Genomic DNA, 20,185 nt, shown 5'->3' with positions numbered 1-20,185 from the left:
AAAGATTTGGGAACCCATAAGTTGCCAAACAATTGGATATTTCATATAGATGCAAAACCAGTATATTTATCCCTTTCAAAAAAGTCGGGCTGAATCTAACACAAGTATCTTCTTGTAAATGCTTTTCATTCAAAAATGAAACAAAAGATGTGCCGCTGCTAAGAGCTTCAAGGTCTAGAATGCCTGTGCTCCTTATTATAATTCCTTTCTTCAAAATAGGCATTTTGTGTCCCCGAAGGACAAGCCTTGTGTTCACTCAGCTCTAGGAATTGATTAATGTCGCAGGATGTGATGTATATTTAAGCCAGACTCATGGCCTATTAGTAATTCACAAACCGTGACTGTGCACAGTTCTGTGCTCAGCTCCATTTTGCATTACAAAATGTTTATAAATCTGCCTCCATTCTCAGAATGGCATATAAACACATCAACAAACTGCATGTATACTGAGGGAAGGGAGGTAGAGGGTTATGAATTTATTATAGCCTCAGGCTGCTCTGTGACAAATTAAATATCACCCTGGCCACTGAGGTCCCCACCAGGCAGTTGGTCAGAATGAACTGTAGATAGATTGAACCTCTCTTATTGGTGACAAGTCAGCAGCTCACCCAAACATTATAAATTGTATCCCCCACCCTCTAAAGAAAATCACACCATGTTAAAGGCAAGGCTCTCTTTTCTGAAAGTCTGCAATCTTATGATTTCCTTAGAAGAAAAAGAGAGTTTATGGCCAAAAAAAGTCACAAGACATAGATGGATGAAGAATGGTGGGAATATTATCCAATTTTGAGCCCCAGCACCTGTGAGGGAGGTTTCAGATTAAGTGAATATATATATATATATATATATATATATATATATATATATATATATATGCTCTTATTTATATATACATATTTTGTTTCTAGAAGGCGAATTCTTTCCCTTCTCATCTTTAGGATCTTAACAGAAGAAAGTGGACAGAAAAGGGGCCACCAGTCAAAGGGCTCACAATTTGCACTGAACCCTCCTCCAAGAGATGATTGTCTGGATTCCATTTTCAACAGGATTTAGTCACACGGAAACCTCATTTTCCCTTTTAATCTAAGGGTATGCAGTTGTACTCAAAATATAAGTGTTCAGTGACTGGTGAGAAGATACACTATGACCAGCTATCTTAAAAGATCCTACAGTCAACTAAAAGTTTCATCTTTTAAAGCTTTACCTTATAAAGTAAGGAGTTTTATTTATGTTATCTATACTTTATTACAATAAACAAAGAAAAAAAAATAAGGTATTTTCTCCCAGAGAAGCACACACACTAACTAGAAAGGGGAAAGTTTATCTGTGACATTATAGAATATAGACTTTCAGAACTAGAAGAGCTCTTAGAATATTCATCCCCTATAGAATTTTCCAGAATGTAATTCTAAGTTAGTTATATCTTTTGCTGTAAGAAAGGGTTCCAAAGTCAGAGTAGTCATTTTTTCTGCTCACCACCATCCAGCTTTCCTCTCCTCTGTGCAGTTTCTATTTTCCCGGTAGTTGAGTGGGATCATGTGACTGGTTCTGCCCAATGAATTTTGAGCGGGAATTATATGTGTCTATTTGGGCTGTACCATTTCATGGCTGGTTTGAGACCCTCCTGAACTTCCTCATTTTTTTTCTGCCAAAATGACCTGCAATTTTCATGATGATATCTACTCCATGAGCTGGTATCCATGAACAAAAAGAGCCCGTCTCCATTAAATCATATTACAAATGGAATAAGAGAGTGAGGAGAGAGAGAGCGAGAGAGAGAGAGAGAGAGAGACCTTCCTATTCTAAGCTTGTGAAATTTGGCTGTATTTTTTCGCTCAGCATAACCTAGTCTATACTCACTGGTACAATGTTCAGTTAAATTGGAAGAACACAGTTTTACACAGATGCCTTTATGACAGAAATGTTCAAGGTTTTAAAGTGACAATAGAAAATATGAATCTTCAAAGCAGCTATACATTGGAAGCATTTTTCACACTTATATGATAACAGAAGTCTTTGCTTTATTTTATTTTGTTTTTGTGTATTGTGCAGGACACTTATGTCAAAGATCATAATGTTCCACAGAGCAATTAGAGAAAAAAACAAAATAGTTAAACAAAGCCCTAAGAGATGAAGGTCTTCTTCAAGGTCATATTCAGTCCTATTTAGTGGCAGACATGGGAGCTGATGCCCAAGGTCCATCCTGGACCTAGAAAACTGGGATAGTTTCACAAGTGAGTCAAATGTTTGCTAATGTTCTAACCTTTCATATAAGTCTTTACAAAGTTAGCACATTGCAAGCACCCACACCACCTTACCACCTCACCATGCAATTTTTTTTTTTAACGTTTATTTATTTTTGGGACAGAGAGAGACAGAGCATGAATGGGGAGGGGCAGAGAGAGAGGGAGACACCGAATCGGAAACAGGCTCCAGGCTCTAGGCTCTGAGCCCTCAGCCCAGAGCCCGACGCGGGGCTCGAACTCACGGACCGTGAGATCGTGACCTGGCTGAAGTCGGACGCCCAACCGACCTGCTCCCAGGTGCCCCTCACCATGCAAATTAAAACCAATACAAGGTTACCATTTGCCCACAGAGATTTAAAACAAAAAAACACCCCTAAGAAAAGCTCAAAAAATTTCCCAACCAAGATAAAAGCTAGAGTTAATGTTAACATTTTCTGGAAATCTGAGGGAAAAAAAAAATTCAGTTGGATCTTCTGAACCAGGACTCTGTAGACCTCTGAGGGGGAAAATCTGTTTTGCTAAATCCTGGCAGTGAGAGCCTTGAGGACATGTTACACTCCTTTTCCTTGGGGAAAACTTAGCCAAAACTGAGATTTCAGTCTGAAATGAGGGGGAAACTAATTCACAGGGGGTTGTTAAGCCATGGAAGACACCTTTCTCCTTTGAAACAATTTCTTTTGACTGTGGGAAGGGCCCTAGTAGAATTTCTTTCTCTGTCACAAAATCATCACAGAAACCAGATTGATAGCTTTGACAGTGTGGAAACAAAGATCTACTGAAACACTATTAGGATTTAATCACAGTATTAAAGGAAGGGGTGAAACCTGTTTCAAAAACAAACAAACAAAACACAGAAAACCCAAATCCCAAAAAGCAAAAAACAACAACAATAACAACACACATACACATACACACACACACATAAACTGCGGCATGAATATGGATATTTCCAGAACTTGATTCAGAAAAGTTCTAAGAATTTTTTTTAATTACCTTTGGTAGCAACTCCAACCTGAATCTCTGAGTTTCCCCAAAGCACTTTATCACATACGCTGAGGAAGGTTTTAAATGGTATGCTGTGTCTTTCTGGAAATATGTCACAGGTTCTCTGTGGCTGCTTTGAAATGAGCCAGATTGTATTGGGTTCTTCACTGGAGTGAAATGAGATCTTTAGTTAAAAAGTAATGAAGTGTAATTGGAACATAAATAATTTTAAACCATTTTGGTCTAGGCCAGAACACTGGCATGTGAATCATTTTGAGTCATGCCTCAGGGAGTATATTGGTAGACACAGGTGGGGAGCCTGAATTCCAAATAGTGCCTTGAGGGTTCCAGACATAATGGCGAGGGCAGACAGACCTCTGCATTTTTTAGTCAAAGAGCCTCTACAGAAAGCTTTCTGCTGCACTGCTCACCCCCATGGAGAACAGAGGGGCCCACAGCCTTCCCAGCCAGCTGGAGAAGCAGAAACAGTTCAGCTCAGCTCATGAATGCTCTCTCGGCCTCAGCAAACACCCAAATAACTGCAGGACCCAGCCTGAGCTCTCCTTCCCCACAAAACAAGAAGTGCAATTAGAACAGACAGGACTTGGGAAAATATGAATTTGAAACTACTGTAACAGCTTCCTTGGAGGACTGGAATACAGACGGAGATAACCACTAATATAAAGAAGGAAGTAGACCACACCTGGATGCCAGAGGAACCTCCTTCACCTGGCATTCATTTGCATAACCCCACCCCTCCAGATATAGGATGTCCTTACTCATCCAAGGGGCTACTTGTCATGGAACTGCTACTATGCCAAGACAAAGCATCAGTCATTGTCTGCCTCCTGCATAAAAATGTGACTGAAAAAAAATCTGATTGGAGCCTCTTTCCTGTGTAAATCCCACAAAGAGGTTCATCCCTCAGGAAAAACAACAACAACAACAACTGTATTGTCATCCCACCTTCTTTCCTTCCTTGTAGCCCAGTTCTTTCATTTTCTCTGCAGCTCTGATTTGATAAATACGTGCTCAGGAAAAATGTTCTGGATTTAACAGCTTATTCTTTCCAGAGCTGGGGCTTCTAAAGAGATCATGAGAACCGTGAAAACAGTGACTCTGAAAAAAATTATGAATCTGATGGTAAGCTTTCTAGATTCACTATCATTCATTGACTAAGGAAGAAGGGAGGTCTGCCTGCAAATGGTAAGCTAGAGCAGTAGGTATCTACTGGTTCATTCACTGCCTCACTCATACATTCAATTAACAAACGTGTTAGAAACTTCGATAAGCAGAACACTGTGCTCATTACTGACTCAGATACAGAGATTAAAAAGACACATGCCCTGATTTACAGAAACTTCCAGTCTGGTAGAAGAGACAGGCATATAAACAAATATCGATAACACAAAACACAAAGACATAAAATACATGATAGAAGAGGGGAGGTGGGTGGGGGGATGGGGGAAATAGATGATGGGGACTAAAGAGTACACTTACCATTATGAGCTAATGTATAGAACTAATATATATAGAACTAATGTATGGAATTGTACACCTGAAACTAATATAACTCTGTATGCTAACTAGACTGGAATTAGAATTAAAAACTTAATTAAAAAAAACTTTAAAAACCATGGGATGGGGGAACTGCAGCATACGATAGGATACGGAGAGCACAGTTGATTCAGGCCTCAACATAAGAGTACTGGTTTTATGCGTGGAGTGGGGAGGGGGAGCGCAGACCTACTGGGTGGAGCAGACAGCACGGGTGATGGACAGAAACCTGGCCACAGAAGCAGAATCTGGCCAGACCTCAAAAGGTCAGAAAACCATCTGCTGTGTTAAAGAGTTTGGAAATGTCTATTAATAACTATATTCATTTCCTAGGGCTTCTGTAACAAGCCAGCACCAAGTGGTTAACTATAAACAACAGGAATTTATTCTCTCACAGTTCCAGAGGCCAAAAATCCAAAAGTAAGGTGTTGGCAGGACCATGATCTCTCTGAGGGCTCTAGGAAAGAATCCTTCCTTGCTTCTTCCTAGCTAGCAATTCTTGGCATCCCTTGGCTTACAGCTGGATTGCTCCTTTTCTGCTTTGGTCTTCATGGCTGTCCTTTCTGAGTCTGTCTCTGTTTCTCTGCTTTTTCTTCTTATAAAGATGCCGGTCATCGGTTTAGGCCCCCCTAATCCAGTATGACCTCATCTTGACTAATTACATCTGCAAAAACCCTATTTCCAAATAATATCACATTTTGAGGTTCCAGATGGACATGAATTTTAGGGGAACACTATTCAGCCTGGTATAGTAATCAATGTCATTTACCATTTTGGAGGTAAAGGGTGGGATAATCTGTCATAGAGCCAAGCAGGTAAGCTTTGTGTCTAATATTCTAATTAAAATCCCCTTCGTAAAGACAATTAGGGACACACCTGGTGGCTTAGTTGGCTAACCATCTGATTTTGGCTCAGGTATTGATCTCATGGTTTATGAGTTTGAGCCCCACATCAGGATCTCTGCTGTCAGGACAGAGGCCACTTCAGATTCTCCATTTCCCTCTCTGTCTCTGCTCCTCCCCCACTTGCCCGTGCTTGCATGCGCACTCTCTCTCTCACTGTCTCTTTCTCAACAAAACAAAACAAAACAAAACAAAACAAAACAAAAAACACAACATTTAAAAAATCCTTTCGGTAAAGATAAGTTCAATAACTATTTCAAAAGTAGCATAGACTGAATAGCCAGTCAGACATGGAAGGATGAAGGAAGAGAGAGGACCAATGATCTTTCTTTCAGGTTTCCAGTAAAGGTGATAAGATAACAATGCTGATGGCAATGATGATAGCATCAAACATTTGTTGAGTGTTTCCTATGTGCTAGGCATCTTTCTAGCTGCTGGTATATCATTAGTGCTCATAACAACCCTAGTGAGAAAGATTTTTCCCATATTGCAGATGGTGACTTTAACCAGTATAATAGAGCCACCTCTCTAAGATGGTACTACCTTGAACTAAGGGAATCCACGAGAAAAAGTTTTATTAAAGAAGACAAAGAACAGGGGAACAAACTTGGTTGGAAGCAGAGTTAAAGAAGTGTGCTTCCTAGCACTTGCTTCAGAATCTGAATTATATGTAGTGCCTTAGAATGAGCAGGCTTATGTAAAAGATCCAAATACACAGCATAAACACTGTGCTGGAGAACAATGTAATACCTCAGAACGTTGTACGAAATTATCAGAGGGGGAGATTCAATGATAGAAAACACTCTTATGCATTTCTGTTTAGACTTGCTAGTCCAGTCTCCATCCAGACTCTATGCTCTGCTCCTCTGCAGCTCAGTTAGGGGATCGTAGAGCTCTTGGTCACTGGGAGGAAGTGTTACGGCATCATGTTCCAAACTGCCTTATCGCCTTCTCGTTACTGATACTACAGAGCCATCTAATCATCAGAACGGTTCCATATATTGTATCTTCATTTAAAAAGAAAGAAGTCTCCTTGGGACGCCCGGGTGGCTCAGTCAGTTGAGCTTCTGACTCTTGATTTCGCTCAGGTCATCATCCCAGGGTTGTAGGATCCAACCCTCTTGGGATTCTCTCTCTCTCTCTCTCTCTCTCTCTCTCTCCCTCTGCCCCTCTCCCCTACTTGTGCTCTCTCTCTCTCTCTTTCTGTCTAAGGAAACAAAAAAAAGTCTCCTTTAGGCATAGATCACCTCTAACTAGCACCCACTCTCCTTTTACAATACCCTTTTTTTTTTTAAGTCACCTTTCCTTCCTTTTTTAATTCTTCAACTTTTCTCTTTCACCCACAGTAATCTGGACAACAGTGCACTGCCCCTTCCTAGATTACCAACGATACAACTGAGGCAGCTTCTGATACTACCATAGTATTTGACACTCATGACCTCTCCTGCCTTCTTGAAACTTAATGTTTCGGTGGTTTGGAGGACATTCCCCTACTGCTGGTTTCCTTCTCACCTCTAGAGTTTCTTCTGTGCCCAGTTTCTTTTTGTATTTCTCTGCCCAGAATTTAAATCAATGATTTTCAAGTAGGGCATTATGAATAACTCATAAGGGGATGTGATGGGGATGAGGATTTTGTTAGGCAGCATCAAAGATGACCCGCAATGATGTGTTCCTCATGGTATTTATTCTTGTATGATCTCCTCTTCTGGAGTGCAGCCTGGTGGACTGGATTTACAGACGTACTTCTAATGGATGGAATACTACCGATGAGATGTGATGCCACTTTTGAGATTAGGCTATAAAAAGACTGTGGTTTCCATCTTGAAAGAATCTTCTCTTGCTCTCTCTTGGATTGCTCAACCTGGAAAAGCCTGCTGCCAGCTCATGAGACAACTATATGGGGAGGCCTATGTGATGAGAGACAGGGGTCTGCCCAAACCCATGTGAGTGAGCTTGAAAGAAAATACTCTGCCAGTCAAGCTTTCGGATGAGACCACAGGCATGACTAACAACTAGACTGCAAACTGAGACGCCATTAAGCCAGAGGCACCCAGCTAAGCCTCACCCAGATTCCTGGCCCATAGAAACTGAGATAAAAAAAATGTGTGTTGTTTTAAGTTGCTAAATTAGGAGGTGATTTGTTATGCGGCAATAGATAACTAGTATAAGAACCCTGACTATTAGGCTTTACCACCTACTCCCAGCTCCCAGCTCCCAGCCCCCACTGCAGTTCCTGCTTGCAGACTCCAGCTCCCACCCATTGCCCTTTTCTCCACCACTACCAGAACCATTCAACCAGAGTAGTTCTGTTTTGACTTCTCCTATAAATTGATTTTCTTTATACAATTTTATTGTGTTTTATTGCACAACTACTTCCCCAGATACAAAAACTGGTTTGACAGCCAGTGTTCTAAATGTTGATGTTTCTCAGGGTTCCCTCCTTGGTATGTTTCTCTTTTCACTTTTCCCACTCTCCCCTAGAAATCACGCTTATGTCCATGTCAATAACTACCTCTCTCTACGTTCATAGTTCCCAAATGCACATTCCTAGACTTACCTCAAAACTGAACTGATCATTGACCACCTCCACTTAAATGTCCCACGGGCATCTGAAAGTGAAAATGCCCAAAACCAAGCTCATAAACTTTCTTGAAAAATATGTTTTTCTCCTATATTTTCCACTTTAATAAATGGTGCTACCATTACTCAGATCATCTTTAGTTTCCTACTCTCACTCCCCAGCATTCTTTCAAGAAACATTTAAAATCCCATAAAATCAACTTCCTTGCTGTGCCTTGGAGATATCTATATTCTGTACCAACCATGTCATTCTCTTATGTTCAGGCCACCATTGTTTCTGCCTGAACTATTTCAACACTCTCATAAACAATCTACCCATATCCATATGACACAGAGGTGGAGAACTCAGGTTCTTATTTCATACTCATTTCTAGTCTCAAATCATTTTAATCCTACCTCTGTCCCTTACTTGCTGGGTTATATTGGATAAACCATTTAATCTCACTCCTTATAGTTATATCATCCATAAAGCAAAGGTAATAAGAATACTTGCTCATAAGGTGGTTCTAAACACACTAGCAGACTCAGGTAGCAGGTCTGGAATACTGCCTGGCATAGAAATAGCTCTCAGTAAATGTTTGTGATTATTGAAAGGCAGTCTAGCAGAGTGGTGAGGACATGGACAGTCAGCCTGATGAGTCTGAATTCTTATTCTGCCAATTATCCAAATGAGCCTGGGAAAGTTACTTTACTGCTCTGTTCCTCCACGTCTTCGTCTATATTATAGGGATACCAATACTAATCAACACACAAAATTGTTCTAATGTTGGCACATACCAACCACTAGCCAAATGTTTTCTGGTATTACCCCTATTGTGCCACTTTTAGATCCATGCATTACCTTGCCAAAGTGATATTTCTAAACCTCAGAGCCAAACCTTATGACATTCCCCTGCTCTTTGACAGTCCACCCATCATTACTCCTTAGCACAGCGTCTTGCAACTTTCATGATCTGTCAAACATCTCCAGCTTAATCTCTCTCCATTCTTCCCCACTGAACCGTAAACTCAATTCAGACTAAGATATTGACCTTCAAATGTTCCATGTTCTCACATGTCTCTCTGTCATTGCAAATGCTGTCCCTTCGACCATAAAGACACTTTCTACACTACTGACCTAGCTAATTTCTACCCATCCTTTCAAAATCTAGCTGATGATGTAAAGTTTTCCAGGAGAATTCCCTAACTGCCACTGATAGCCCATGTAACACAAATATACACACACACTAACACACCCATGCGTGTTGGTAGATCTTCCATGAGTGCCCATAGTTCCCTGCACACATTTCTGTTTCTAATATCCAGAATATTGTAACTAACCGTGTACATTTATGACTCTCCACTAGACATGAGATGTGTGCACCAGCAATGAGCAGGGACATATGGAACATTATAGGGAGTCAATAAATATTTAATCAATGAATAAACGAGGTCTCTAATTTGCCATGTCCTTTTTTCTTTAAGAGACTGTATGAACTTTCTGCATTTTGTTCCTATAGTTGACTTTTGTAGCACTACTTTGATATGGCTGGACAAACAACTAGAGAGAGTCTTAGAGCTCAAATGAGCACATGAACTCTGAACAATGAGGATCCCCAAGAGGCTCCAGACACTTTATAGCCATGTGTTCAACTGAGCCCAAGTGAATGAAGTCATCATAATCTCTCCAAGCCTGTCCATTCCATAGCTTCAGACTGCTACATACCTGGCTAGAGTCTGCTATCTTTAGCTCCCCACTCCCACAAAATTCCACAATACTTTTATGAAATTCAGAGTTTTTGAATACTTCAAGCAAAAGCTTCAGACCAACAACTCCAATGTAGGTTTGGTGTCCCATATTTCAACAATTTTCTAAGTACAGTTCTCTAAGTCAGTTGCTTAAATTGGGGCTCCATTAGCCAGTGTATTGATTTCCAATTGATGGGAGGGCCAAGGTGTGAATCACTTCACTAAAATGCCAAGAAAGATAAGTGAAAAGACCAAAGAGTTTCCTGTCTTTTTTGGTTTAATCAAGGAACTGCCAAGTTCCCGGTTCTTAAAAATATATAAGAATGAGGAAGCTATACTTTTTTTTCTTCCTATACAATTTTCTCCTTTGATATGACCTGAAGAAAAAAAAAAATCGCTGTCGAGAAATAACATGTTCTCCTGATAGAAATGGAAGAAATTGGAGCGATCGTCTTCGGGTCTCAACACAAACAAAAAATGAGCAGTGCCATATTACTAATGAGATCTCCTACTGAAACCGGAGATGGTTTCATAAAGGGTCTAAATATGTGAGATGAGCAAGGACTTTTTCTTCAACAGAACATTTTTCTGTAGCTACGAAAGAGAATTGAAGGGAAAATTATACCTGTAAAACTGATTGAGAGGATAAAGAAAGAATGCTTTATATTTCTAACACAGAGAAATGGAAACATTTTTCCAGAATGTGTTTTCTTTACTACAGTAAGGTGGCAATGATCAGGGTAAGATTGAAAGGGAATTTTTTTATTCTTTGTAAGATATACATATTGAGATCTTTGGCATTTCTTTGGGCACAAATAATTTTCACAGAGATGTTGGCTGGAAATTTCTATGCTGCTGCATAAATAGCAAATAGAAGAAATAAACAAGTGGTTAGAATATTTTATGTAAGAAAATACAACTCATAAAAAGTGATGACAAATAACAGACAAAAAAGTGTTGACCTAAGAAAAGAGATGTCAATTTCAATTAACAATTGAGAAATTATGTCTGCAAAGGTGGGTCCAATAAGGTATATCCAGGGCTACACAGTGTAATACATCTCACCTGTACCATAAAACCATTCTAGACTCAGAGGAAAAGAAGTTAATGCTTAAAAACAAACAAACAAAAAAAAAAAAAACAACTTCGAAGTCTATCTTCAAACCTGTGATATATTCTTGTTAACTCATCTCCTAGTGGAAGACAGTGACTTTATCAGCAACCAAATGATGTATTAATGAAAGCCAGTCCTGCCTAGGAAAGGATTTTCCCAAGATACCTACCTGGCAAGGGACTGATATCAAGGATGATAGAAAAAAAAAAAAAAAAACAATGGAGGAATAGACAGGACTCTGAACAGATACATTACAAGGGAGATTATGTGGATAGCCAATAGGTACAGGAAGGAGTATACCATTACGCACCCATAAAATATGCCAAAATCTTAAGGACTGACTGTACTAAGTGTTGGTGAGGATGTGGAGAAACTACAACTCTCTGTGGGAAAATAAAATGATACAGTCACTTTGGGAAAAAGTTCTGATTGTTCCTCCTATTCTCTGCCGGACAGTAGGTGCCTAACATTGGTGAGCACTTTGCTACAAGTTGCAAAACCACATCTTGTCATAAAGATGCAAGAAGTTTGTTTTTCTTTTGGATAAAGCCAATTAGCAAACACAGCTGACCTATGTCTTGCCTCTAATGTCATGTAGTACTTTTCCACTAGCTTACCCCCAGTCCTAAAAACCTATGCCAGACTTTGTTCCACTGGAGTTGAGGTCAGACTGAGTTCTGTCCTCTCTCCTTTTTGTTACATTCTTGAATGGTCATCTTTGCCTGTTTAACTTTGATCCAATTTTTGCTTTGACACGGGGTAACTGTTACACATTCTTTCAAGAATCAGCTTAAATGTCACTGTTGTTTAGGAAGTCCTAATTACCTTGGGCTACCTTCTCATGCAAGTATTAGGTTGTCTTCCTTCTAAACTTCCACAACATTTGGTAGGTACACACTCCAAATAAAACATTTTTCTTTTTGGTTACCTGTCTCATCTTCCAGAACGAGAGTTCCTTGATATGCAAATATGTCTTGCATCTTTGTATCCCAAGCTTCTAGAACAACCTTTTAGGCCATAATGGACATCAATGAATAGTGGTTAGATGAGGGGCAGCTGGGTGGCTCAGTCGGTTGAGCGTCCAACTTCGGCTCAGGTCATGATCTTGTGGTCCGTGAGTTTGAGCCCTGTGTCAGGCTCTGTACTGACAGCTCAGAGCCTGGAAGCTTGTTTTGAATGCTGTGTACCCCCCTCTCTCTGCCCCTCCCCAACTTGTGCTCTGTCTCACTCTGTCTCTCAAAAATAAATAAATTAAAAAAAAATCTAGATAGTGGTTAGATGAATTAATAATCAAATGAACAAAGACATCAGGTTCAGATCTTGCCATAACATGATGCTGAGCAAAGCATGGTCAGTAGGCTACTTACTACTTACTTAATGTCTAAAGTATCTGAAGCAGTCATACAGAGCACATTATCTGATAAGTGTAATCCACAAAAATCTATACTGAGCAAGTGAGAAAAGAATATCCCTCTTCCTCCTGGAATATATTTCATTTTATGTCCTCTACTAGTTTCTAGCCTCTGGGGATCTCAAATATCCCCATACCCACTCTGGTAAAACATTTATGACAAACCTAAAGATGTTATGTTTTTTTCTTTTGGATAGGGAATAACCATATTCCTGAACTCAGCAATTTGAGCTAAAAATGTAGGGAGCTTAATGTGAGAATATTGTGAGTTTCATGGCAACCTTGACAGTGTTTTCCTAAAAAGGAGGACAACAACCTTGTGCTTTTAATACCTCAAGGCCTGTACATGCAATGGAAAAAAAGACTTCAAGGTTTATAGAGCACATCGTATTCACCACATGCCTGAGGAACACAGCTACAATTTCTTTGGTGCTAATAAGGGAAAACACATTAAGCTAACCATTCTGCAAGCATTATTTTATTTAAATACCAATTCTATACTTTAGATTCTGTAATTATTTTCACTGGCCAACCTCATCTTGTTGAAATCTCCCTTTGCCCCTTTGTCCCAGCCACACGACCTTCGTTCTGTGCATGAAGTCCCTGTCTCGGAGCTTCTTGAAACTAGCTGTTTCTTTCATCTGAATTCTTTTCCCTGCAAGACTCTGCTTGGCCAGTCTTTCTCATCTTTCAGGTGTCAACTTAAATCTCATCTTCTCAGAGAGGCTTTTCTTGACTATTGAAGCTTAAAGCTGCTGTCTGCCTCACCCCGGTCACTCTCTACCACTACCTCTTGACTTATTTTCCATATAGTAGCAGTTCTCAGAAGGTACTCTGCAGTCTTATGGGGACCTCTGAGACCCTTTTAGGGGCTCCCCGAGGAGAAAATATTTTCATAATAATACTAAGATGTCATTTGCCTTCTCTGCTGTATTGACATTTGCACTGATGCTGCAAAACCAATGGTAGATAAGATCTTCGGTGCCTCGGTAGGAATCAAGGCATTGACACCGAACTGCACTAATGGTCATTGTATTCTTCCACACCATGCAGTCAGTCACAAGACACACAAACACAAAAATCAAAACAAAAAATCAAAAAAGTCACTTAAGAACATCATTAATGGGGCGCCTGGGTGGCTCAGTCGGTTAAGCGGCCAACTTCGGCTCAGGTCATGATCTCGCGGTCCGTGAGTTCGAGCCCCGCGTTGGGCTCTGTGCTGACCGCTCAGAGCCTGGAGCCTGTTTCGGATTCTGTGTCTCCCTCTCTCTCTGGTCCTCCCCCATTCATGTTCTGTCTCTCTCTGTCTCAAAAATAAACGTTAAAAAAAATTAAAAAAAAAGAACATCATTAATAAAGCAGTAAAATGTATTAATTTTATTAAACCTCTACTCTTTTTTTTTAAATGTTTATTCATTTCTGAGAGAGAGAGAGAGCACACACGCACAACAGGGGGAGGGGCAGAGGATCCAAAGCAGGCTCTGCACTGACAGCATAGAGCCTGATACAGGGCTCGAACTCATGAACCATGGGATCATGACCTGAGCTGAATGAAGTCAGATGCTTAACCAACTGAGCCACCCAGGAGCCCCTAAACCTCTACTCTTAAATACACACTTTTTCAACATTCTATGTGATGAAATGGGAAGTACTTGTAAAGCACTTTTGATGCATCGCACAATATAATGATAATCTCAAAGGAATGCACGCATGTGACCACATTGAGAACAGAATTAACTATTTCGTTTTTCATGGAACAGAATTTCCATTTAAAAGAACAACTGAGAAACTTGAGTACTTAGCAAATATTTTTAAACAATAAGAAAAAGTGAGCCTGTTGCTGTAAGGAAAACAACTGACAATATTTGTTGCCAGTAATCAAATGTAAGATTTCTGGGAAAATGAGACTTTGAGAAAATTTGCACCTTCAGGAGCTTCACGGCTTTCAAATACTTACGACTTCTCTGATGAGAGCTGTAGTACTGTCAACAAATGTGAGCGTTTTCATATTATATAATGAAATATGCCCATACCGGGGACATGCACTCACCTCAGTGAACCAGTGTTTTCCAAATGATCAATGTGATGCACGATGTTACAAAATCATGAATAGATGATAGATCCTTTCAGAGTGCTAGACTGATGGCTTTTATCGTAACAGTGTATGAAAAGTTCATTGATACGATTTCCAATTCTACATTACCATTAACCTCTAAGAAGTTACCACTTCTTATCAACCAGCTTCCATTCTGCTGTATGTTTTTAATTATTGTTCATTGTCTATACCCATCCATCAGGTAGTTAGCCATGAGAGGAGGATCTAACTCTGTTGTTATTTATGTCTTCTGTGCCAAAAAGAGGGGTACATACTAGGTGCTCAATAAATATTTGGTTGCATGAAAGAATCCCTATTTGAAAGATGAAGAAACTTAGTCTTGAAGACCTAAAATTATAGCATCACCAGGGTGGCTCAGTTGGTTAAGCATCTGACTCTGGATTTCTGCTCAGGTCATGATCTTACAGTTCATGAGTTCAAGCCCAACGTTGGGCTCTGTACTGACAGTTGGAGCCTGCTTGGGATTCTCTCTCTCCTTCTCTTTCTGCCCTTTCCCCACCCTTGCATGTTCTCTCGCTCTCTCTCAAAATAAATAAACATTAAAAAAAAAAGCCTTAAAGTTATGTACCCAAGGTCACAGATCTAATAAGTAGCTAAAAGGGATTCAAATTAAGCTCTGTACAATTTTGAAGCTGATCTCCTTTTTTTTTTTTTGTATAAATTTTTCTTTTTTTTTTTTTTTAATGTTTACCTACTTTTGAGAGACAGAGAGAGACAGAGCTCAAGAGGGGAAGGGCCAGAGAGAGGAGACACAGAATCCGAAGCAGGCTCCAGGCTGCGAGATGCCAGCACAGAGCCCGATGTGGGGCTCGAACCCACGGACTGCGAGATCATGACCAGAGCTGAAGTCGGACGCTCAACAGACTGAGCCACCCAGGCGCCCCTGAAGCTGATCTCTTAATTGAATCATTCCACCAAACTGCCTCTGCAGTGAGGCTGTGGAAGTGGTCTTGCCATATCCACATCTAGTTTTAACATCAAAGGACTTTCAGCCTTGGGGAACTCTTAGAGCATCTTAAGTTTGATGTGAAATCATTTTATTTTATATTCTAAAGATTTTTACATTTATTTCATTTATTATTTGTTTTATTATTTTTTAAGTAAGCTCTACTCCCAGCATGGGGCTTGAACTCACAACCCTGAGATCAAGAGTCACACACTCCACGACTGAGCCAGCCAAGCGCCCTGATGTGAAGTCATTTTAGAATTCTAAGGAACCTCAGAGAGTATTTAGTCCATCTTCTCGTAGACTTAGCTGGGGCCACAGTCAGTTATTCACGTAGCTGAGAAACAGCCCCGGAGCTTCCATCCATACCCATTAGGGCAACAGATGCGGAAGCAATGCCACAGACGTCACATGAAGCAGTTTTCATTTTTCCTACCTCATGCCCAGTTCTTTCTTTTCTAAAACCCCAGATAGTGAAGAAAGGAACAAAACAAAAACGGAAACAAACAAAAAAAACCCCACAGAAATCGGAGGGCTGGCCTCCTAAGTTGAGGGCTTTAATTTTCTGACCACAGCAAAAATTTTTCCATAGCTGACAACTAGGTCACACAGCTTTTAGAGGTGTGCCTTGATGAATGACCCCCAGCCACACCAGGCAGGCCCCACAATATCAAAGATTGCAGTGTCTGAAGTGGGAGTACATTCTGGCAATTCCAGCACTTGCTAGAGGCACAGACTGCAAGTCTTTGGAGAATAAGGCCCCGTGGAAAGGCCCTTGCCAGGTCTGTCTTGTGATTTAATTACTTTTCCTTGACGTATGACACTTAAACCAACAACAAAAACACTCCACTAGTAAATCATTTCATATGCTGCAAAGCAAATGTGACTGAAACTGTCACTCAAGAATATGTTCATATGTGTGTTCACAGGTAACATAGCTGGGTAGTTGGCGAATAACATAAAAAGAGGCCGTGCCTCCTACACTTTGCCCTAATAGTGCTCAAGGTCATACTTCTCTGACACAAGCCCAGTGCGCAGCAAAATTCCCTTGATCGATATTATTCTGAAGCGTTGAGTGGTTACTTAGAGTGGTAAGCTTACCAGCTTCTAGCACAGAGCAGATGATCGATAAATAACCTTTGAATGACTAATTTTCCATAATGTCAGTATGTATTTTATGCATTTACCATGAGTATGGTTCCTCTAATCTGGAAACATTGTGGTTGTATGGAAGACCAAACAAATCCTGCTGTCTGCAGCAGAGAAGGTTAAATTTGTAAATCATGGATGTTTCCATATACTTCTGTTGGTAAAGATGATATTTTACCTTCAGAGAGATCTTATATCCACATCACAGCTGTCAGAAGAAAATGGTGGCTTAGCCTACAGTCCAACTACAAAATATAAAATAGTAACACCTACCTCTTCCTGAAGAAATTCAAACACATTATCATTTGGTGGGGTGAGGAAGATATTAAAGAAGCCAGATACTTAAATTGAGGGAGTTATTAATACAAGGTTTAAAATGATCCCAATTAATGCACTTGTTAACTATTTTCCCTTACCTTGATAATATTCATTTCTGAATTTCAATCTATGTTATATTCAGATACTAGCACAAAATAATTGCTTAATAAATTTTGTTGAATTAATCTGATACAGTGATTCCCACAGTATAGTCCAAGGACTCCCAGAGTTGTGATGTCCTGGAGCACACACACCAACTGTCAAGTTTTTGACAATTTTAGCACTCCTTTGTTAAATATAACCATTACTTAAATTAAATCGTAAAAACATAGGGGTGCCTGGGTGGCTCAGTTGGTTAAGCATCCGACTTTGGCTCAGGTCATGATCTCGCAGTTCATGAGTTCGAGCCCCACATGGGGCTCTGTGCTGACAGCCAGGAGACTGCAGCCTGCACCGATTCTGTGTCTCCCTCTCTCTCTGCCCCTCCCCTGCTCACACTCTGTCTCTCAAAAATAAATAAACATTAAATGTTTTTTTTTAATTTAAAAAACATACAATTAAACACGTTATATTAAAATAAAGGTAGTAAATGCTCAAAACCCATCATTGCCTAAATATCTTACTACATTTGATTATTTCTAGGCTTTCAAGGTTATTTCTATCGATTGTATTTACATGGAAGAAATATTATATAGTGGTGTTCGCTATGCATTTATTCCAAACTCTGTGGTATTGGCCATGTTAAGAATATTTACACCAGGAAAATTGGCAAATGGTGCACATTGGGTTTCTCTTTCCTCCGTGGTGGGTTGGGTGCAACACTTCTGAGAATTCCCAAGACTCTTCCAGGTGGTCTACCAAGTCTCCCCTTTTAATGTGAGAGGCCACATTTTCTCCATATATGTCAACTAAAACATATTAAAACAGATTGAATGCAAAAGCGGATGAGTTCAACTGCAGGCCAGACACTAATTTTCAAAAAATGTAAAACTATGCCCTTCTAATTTTTCTTTTTTCACAAAAATGTACTGTTAACATGCACATTTTTATATCTCTTTTTAAATGGATGAATAAGTATTTTTACTCTTAGTTTTAAATTCTAATATGGTAAATATTGATATAGTACACAAAAACAAAAGCTCTTTGGCATCCTTAATAATTTTTTTTTCTTACTATAAACGGGTGTAAGATAGAAAGTTTGAGAACCATTGATTTAATGGAGTAGTAAATCCCATATCTTGCTTGTTTGACTTAGTGTGGTCAACCTAGAAAAGCACGCCTGTACTCCTATGCTTATGTGAACCTGGGAAATGAATTCTTGACCTCTTCAAATCTTTATTTCACCATTTGCAAAAAACAGCGCTAAACAAGATGATCTCGATGAACCCCCCTTTTTATTAGCTCTTAGATTCTGTAACTATGAGAATTATAAATGAGCTTTGCTCCTAGTTCGAAGGCAGTAGAAACGCTGTGCTTTGTCGTACTTTTCATACCTCCGACCCAAATCCATCACTGTTTTTAATAATCTTTTCACCTAAGCTCCTGCCCCCCAAAGAATTTAACATTCGATTACATCATTCTAATTACAGAAGTCACTACGTCCAATTGTCAAAAAATCAGACCAGTCTTGGACTACAGTGTATGCCATGTAGCAGGCATAACGAAATGCCACAACAAAATAACATGGCTTCCTGTCACTCCATGGGTCCAAATTCAGTAAAGCAACCATTGTGGGGGCTCTGCTTTGCATCTCCCCACAGCAGCATAGAAAACTAAAAGACACGTGCTGCCTATTTTTTCCCTGCAAATAATCACGAATGAGTATTTACTAGGCATCCTAAGAATCTGCTGAATGATCAATTTCACGCAAGTCCGCATCAGCTTTGCCGAGGAAATCACTGCGGAAAATGCAAATGGTATATGCAATAAAAGGCCCTCGCCAAGTGCACCAAGACAGCAGCCTTCGCTTTCGTATCACATCTGCGTCTCCCTCCGGTTCCCTGGCACATCCGCCAGCCAGAGCGAGAGGTGAAATCGCTTCCCAGCCGGCTGGAAATTCAACTTCCCTCTCAACAGCAAATGACCAGAAAAAGCAAGCCCTCCCGGCGCGAGGCCTCGCGGGGAACTGCAGGGCCGAGGGCGCGCGTGGGTAACCCGCACCGCGGGGCGCGCCCGCCCCCTTATCTCGGGCGGTGGACTGATCGGGGCCCCGCGGGGGCCCGGCCGGGGAGGCGGGCGCGGAATCGCGGCTGCGCCAAAATGGCTGCCAGCATCTAGCTGCCGGGAGGGGCGCTGCTCCGGGCCCCGGGTGGGCTGCCCTCCCCTAAGCGGCTCAGCGCGCCCCAGCCCGCGCGGCCCGGGAGCGTCCGCTTGCAGCCGCGGAGGAGGCGCCTCCCAGCCTACCCGTATTTACCACTACCCTTCCCGAGGCCAAGGCCAGGCGCCGGCCACGCCTTCAGTTAAGTCTGCAGAGGGTCACCCCCCGCACCGCCCTCCACTACGCGACACGTGCGGCACGGCATCGCCATGGCAACCGCCTCTTCTCCCGCTCTCTTATTATTGAACATCTGAGGCACAGGGCGTCCCTGAACTTGTTACTGCACTAGTTAATGCGGTCCTCCGAGGGCTTAGTTTCCTAACTATTGTTCTTTGCTCAACCGACTGCTTCCTGAAGCTGGAAAAACCTAGCGTGTGTTGCAAACGTTCTCCCCACCACTCCTGAGCCAAGCATGTCAGTGAATGAGAATTCTCCTCCAGGGATGCGCTGCAGAGTAGAGTGGAAGGAACCAGCTCCCAGCCTAATTTACTGGCACTAGCCTTGGAACCATTTTAACGTTTGGTGGCTTCCATTTTAAGAAATGTAAACCATTAATGATTAAATACAGTATATTTATTATCTATTGATAGTTATATGACTACCTTCTCTCCCTCTCCCACCTATAATTAATGTGTGAAGATGAAATATTCTCTCTATGACTTATCAGTATGCCCAGTGAAATGGCATTCAGGGAAGGAAATTGATCAAACAATTATTCCTTTCAATTGTGAGTAATTGCAAATAATGACCCCAAAGGACAAAATTGTGTGTGCTCATTAACAATCAAAGAAATGTAAATTAAAATAGCAAAGGTATG

The sequence above is a fragment of the Lynx rufus genome, unplaced genomic scaffold, assembly GCF_022079265.1.
Source record: "Lynx rufus isolate CCGP_SWC_20201006 ecotype Redwood Valley unplaced genomic scaffold, mLynRuf1.p SCAF_9, whole genome shotgun sequence".
NCBI classification, from domain to species: domain Eukaryota; kingdom Metazoa; phylum Chordata; class Mammalia; order Carnivora; family Felidae; genus Lynx; species Lynx rufus.
Note: the sequence above shows the minus strand (reverse complement) of the source record.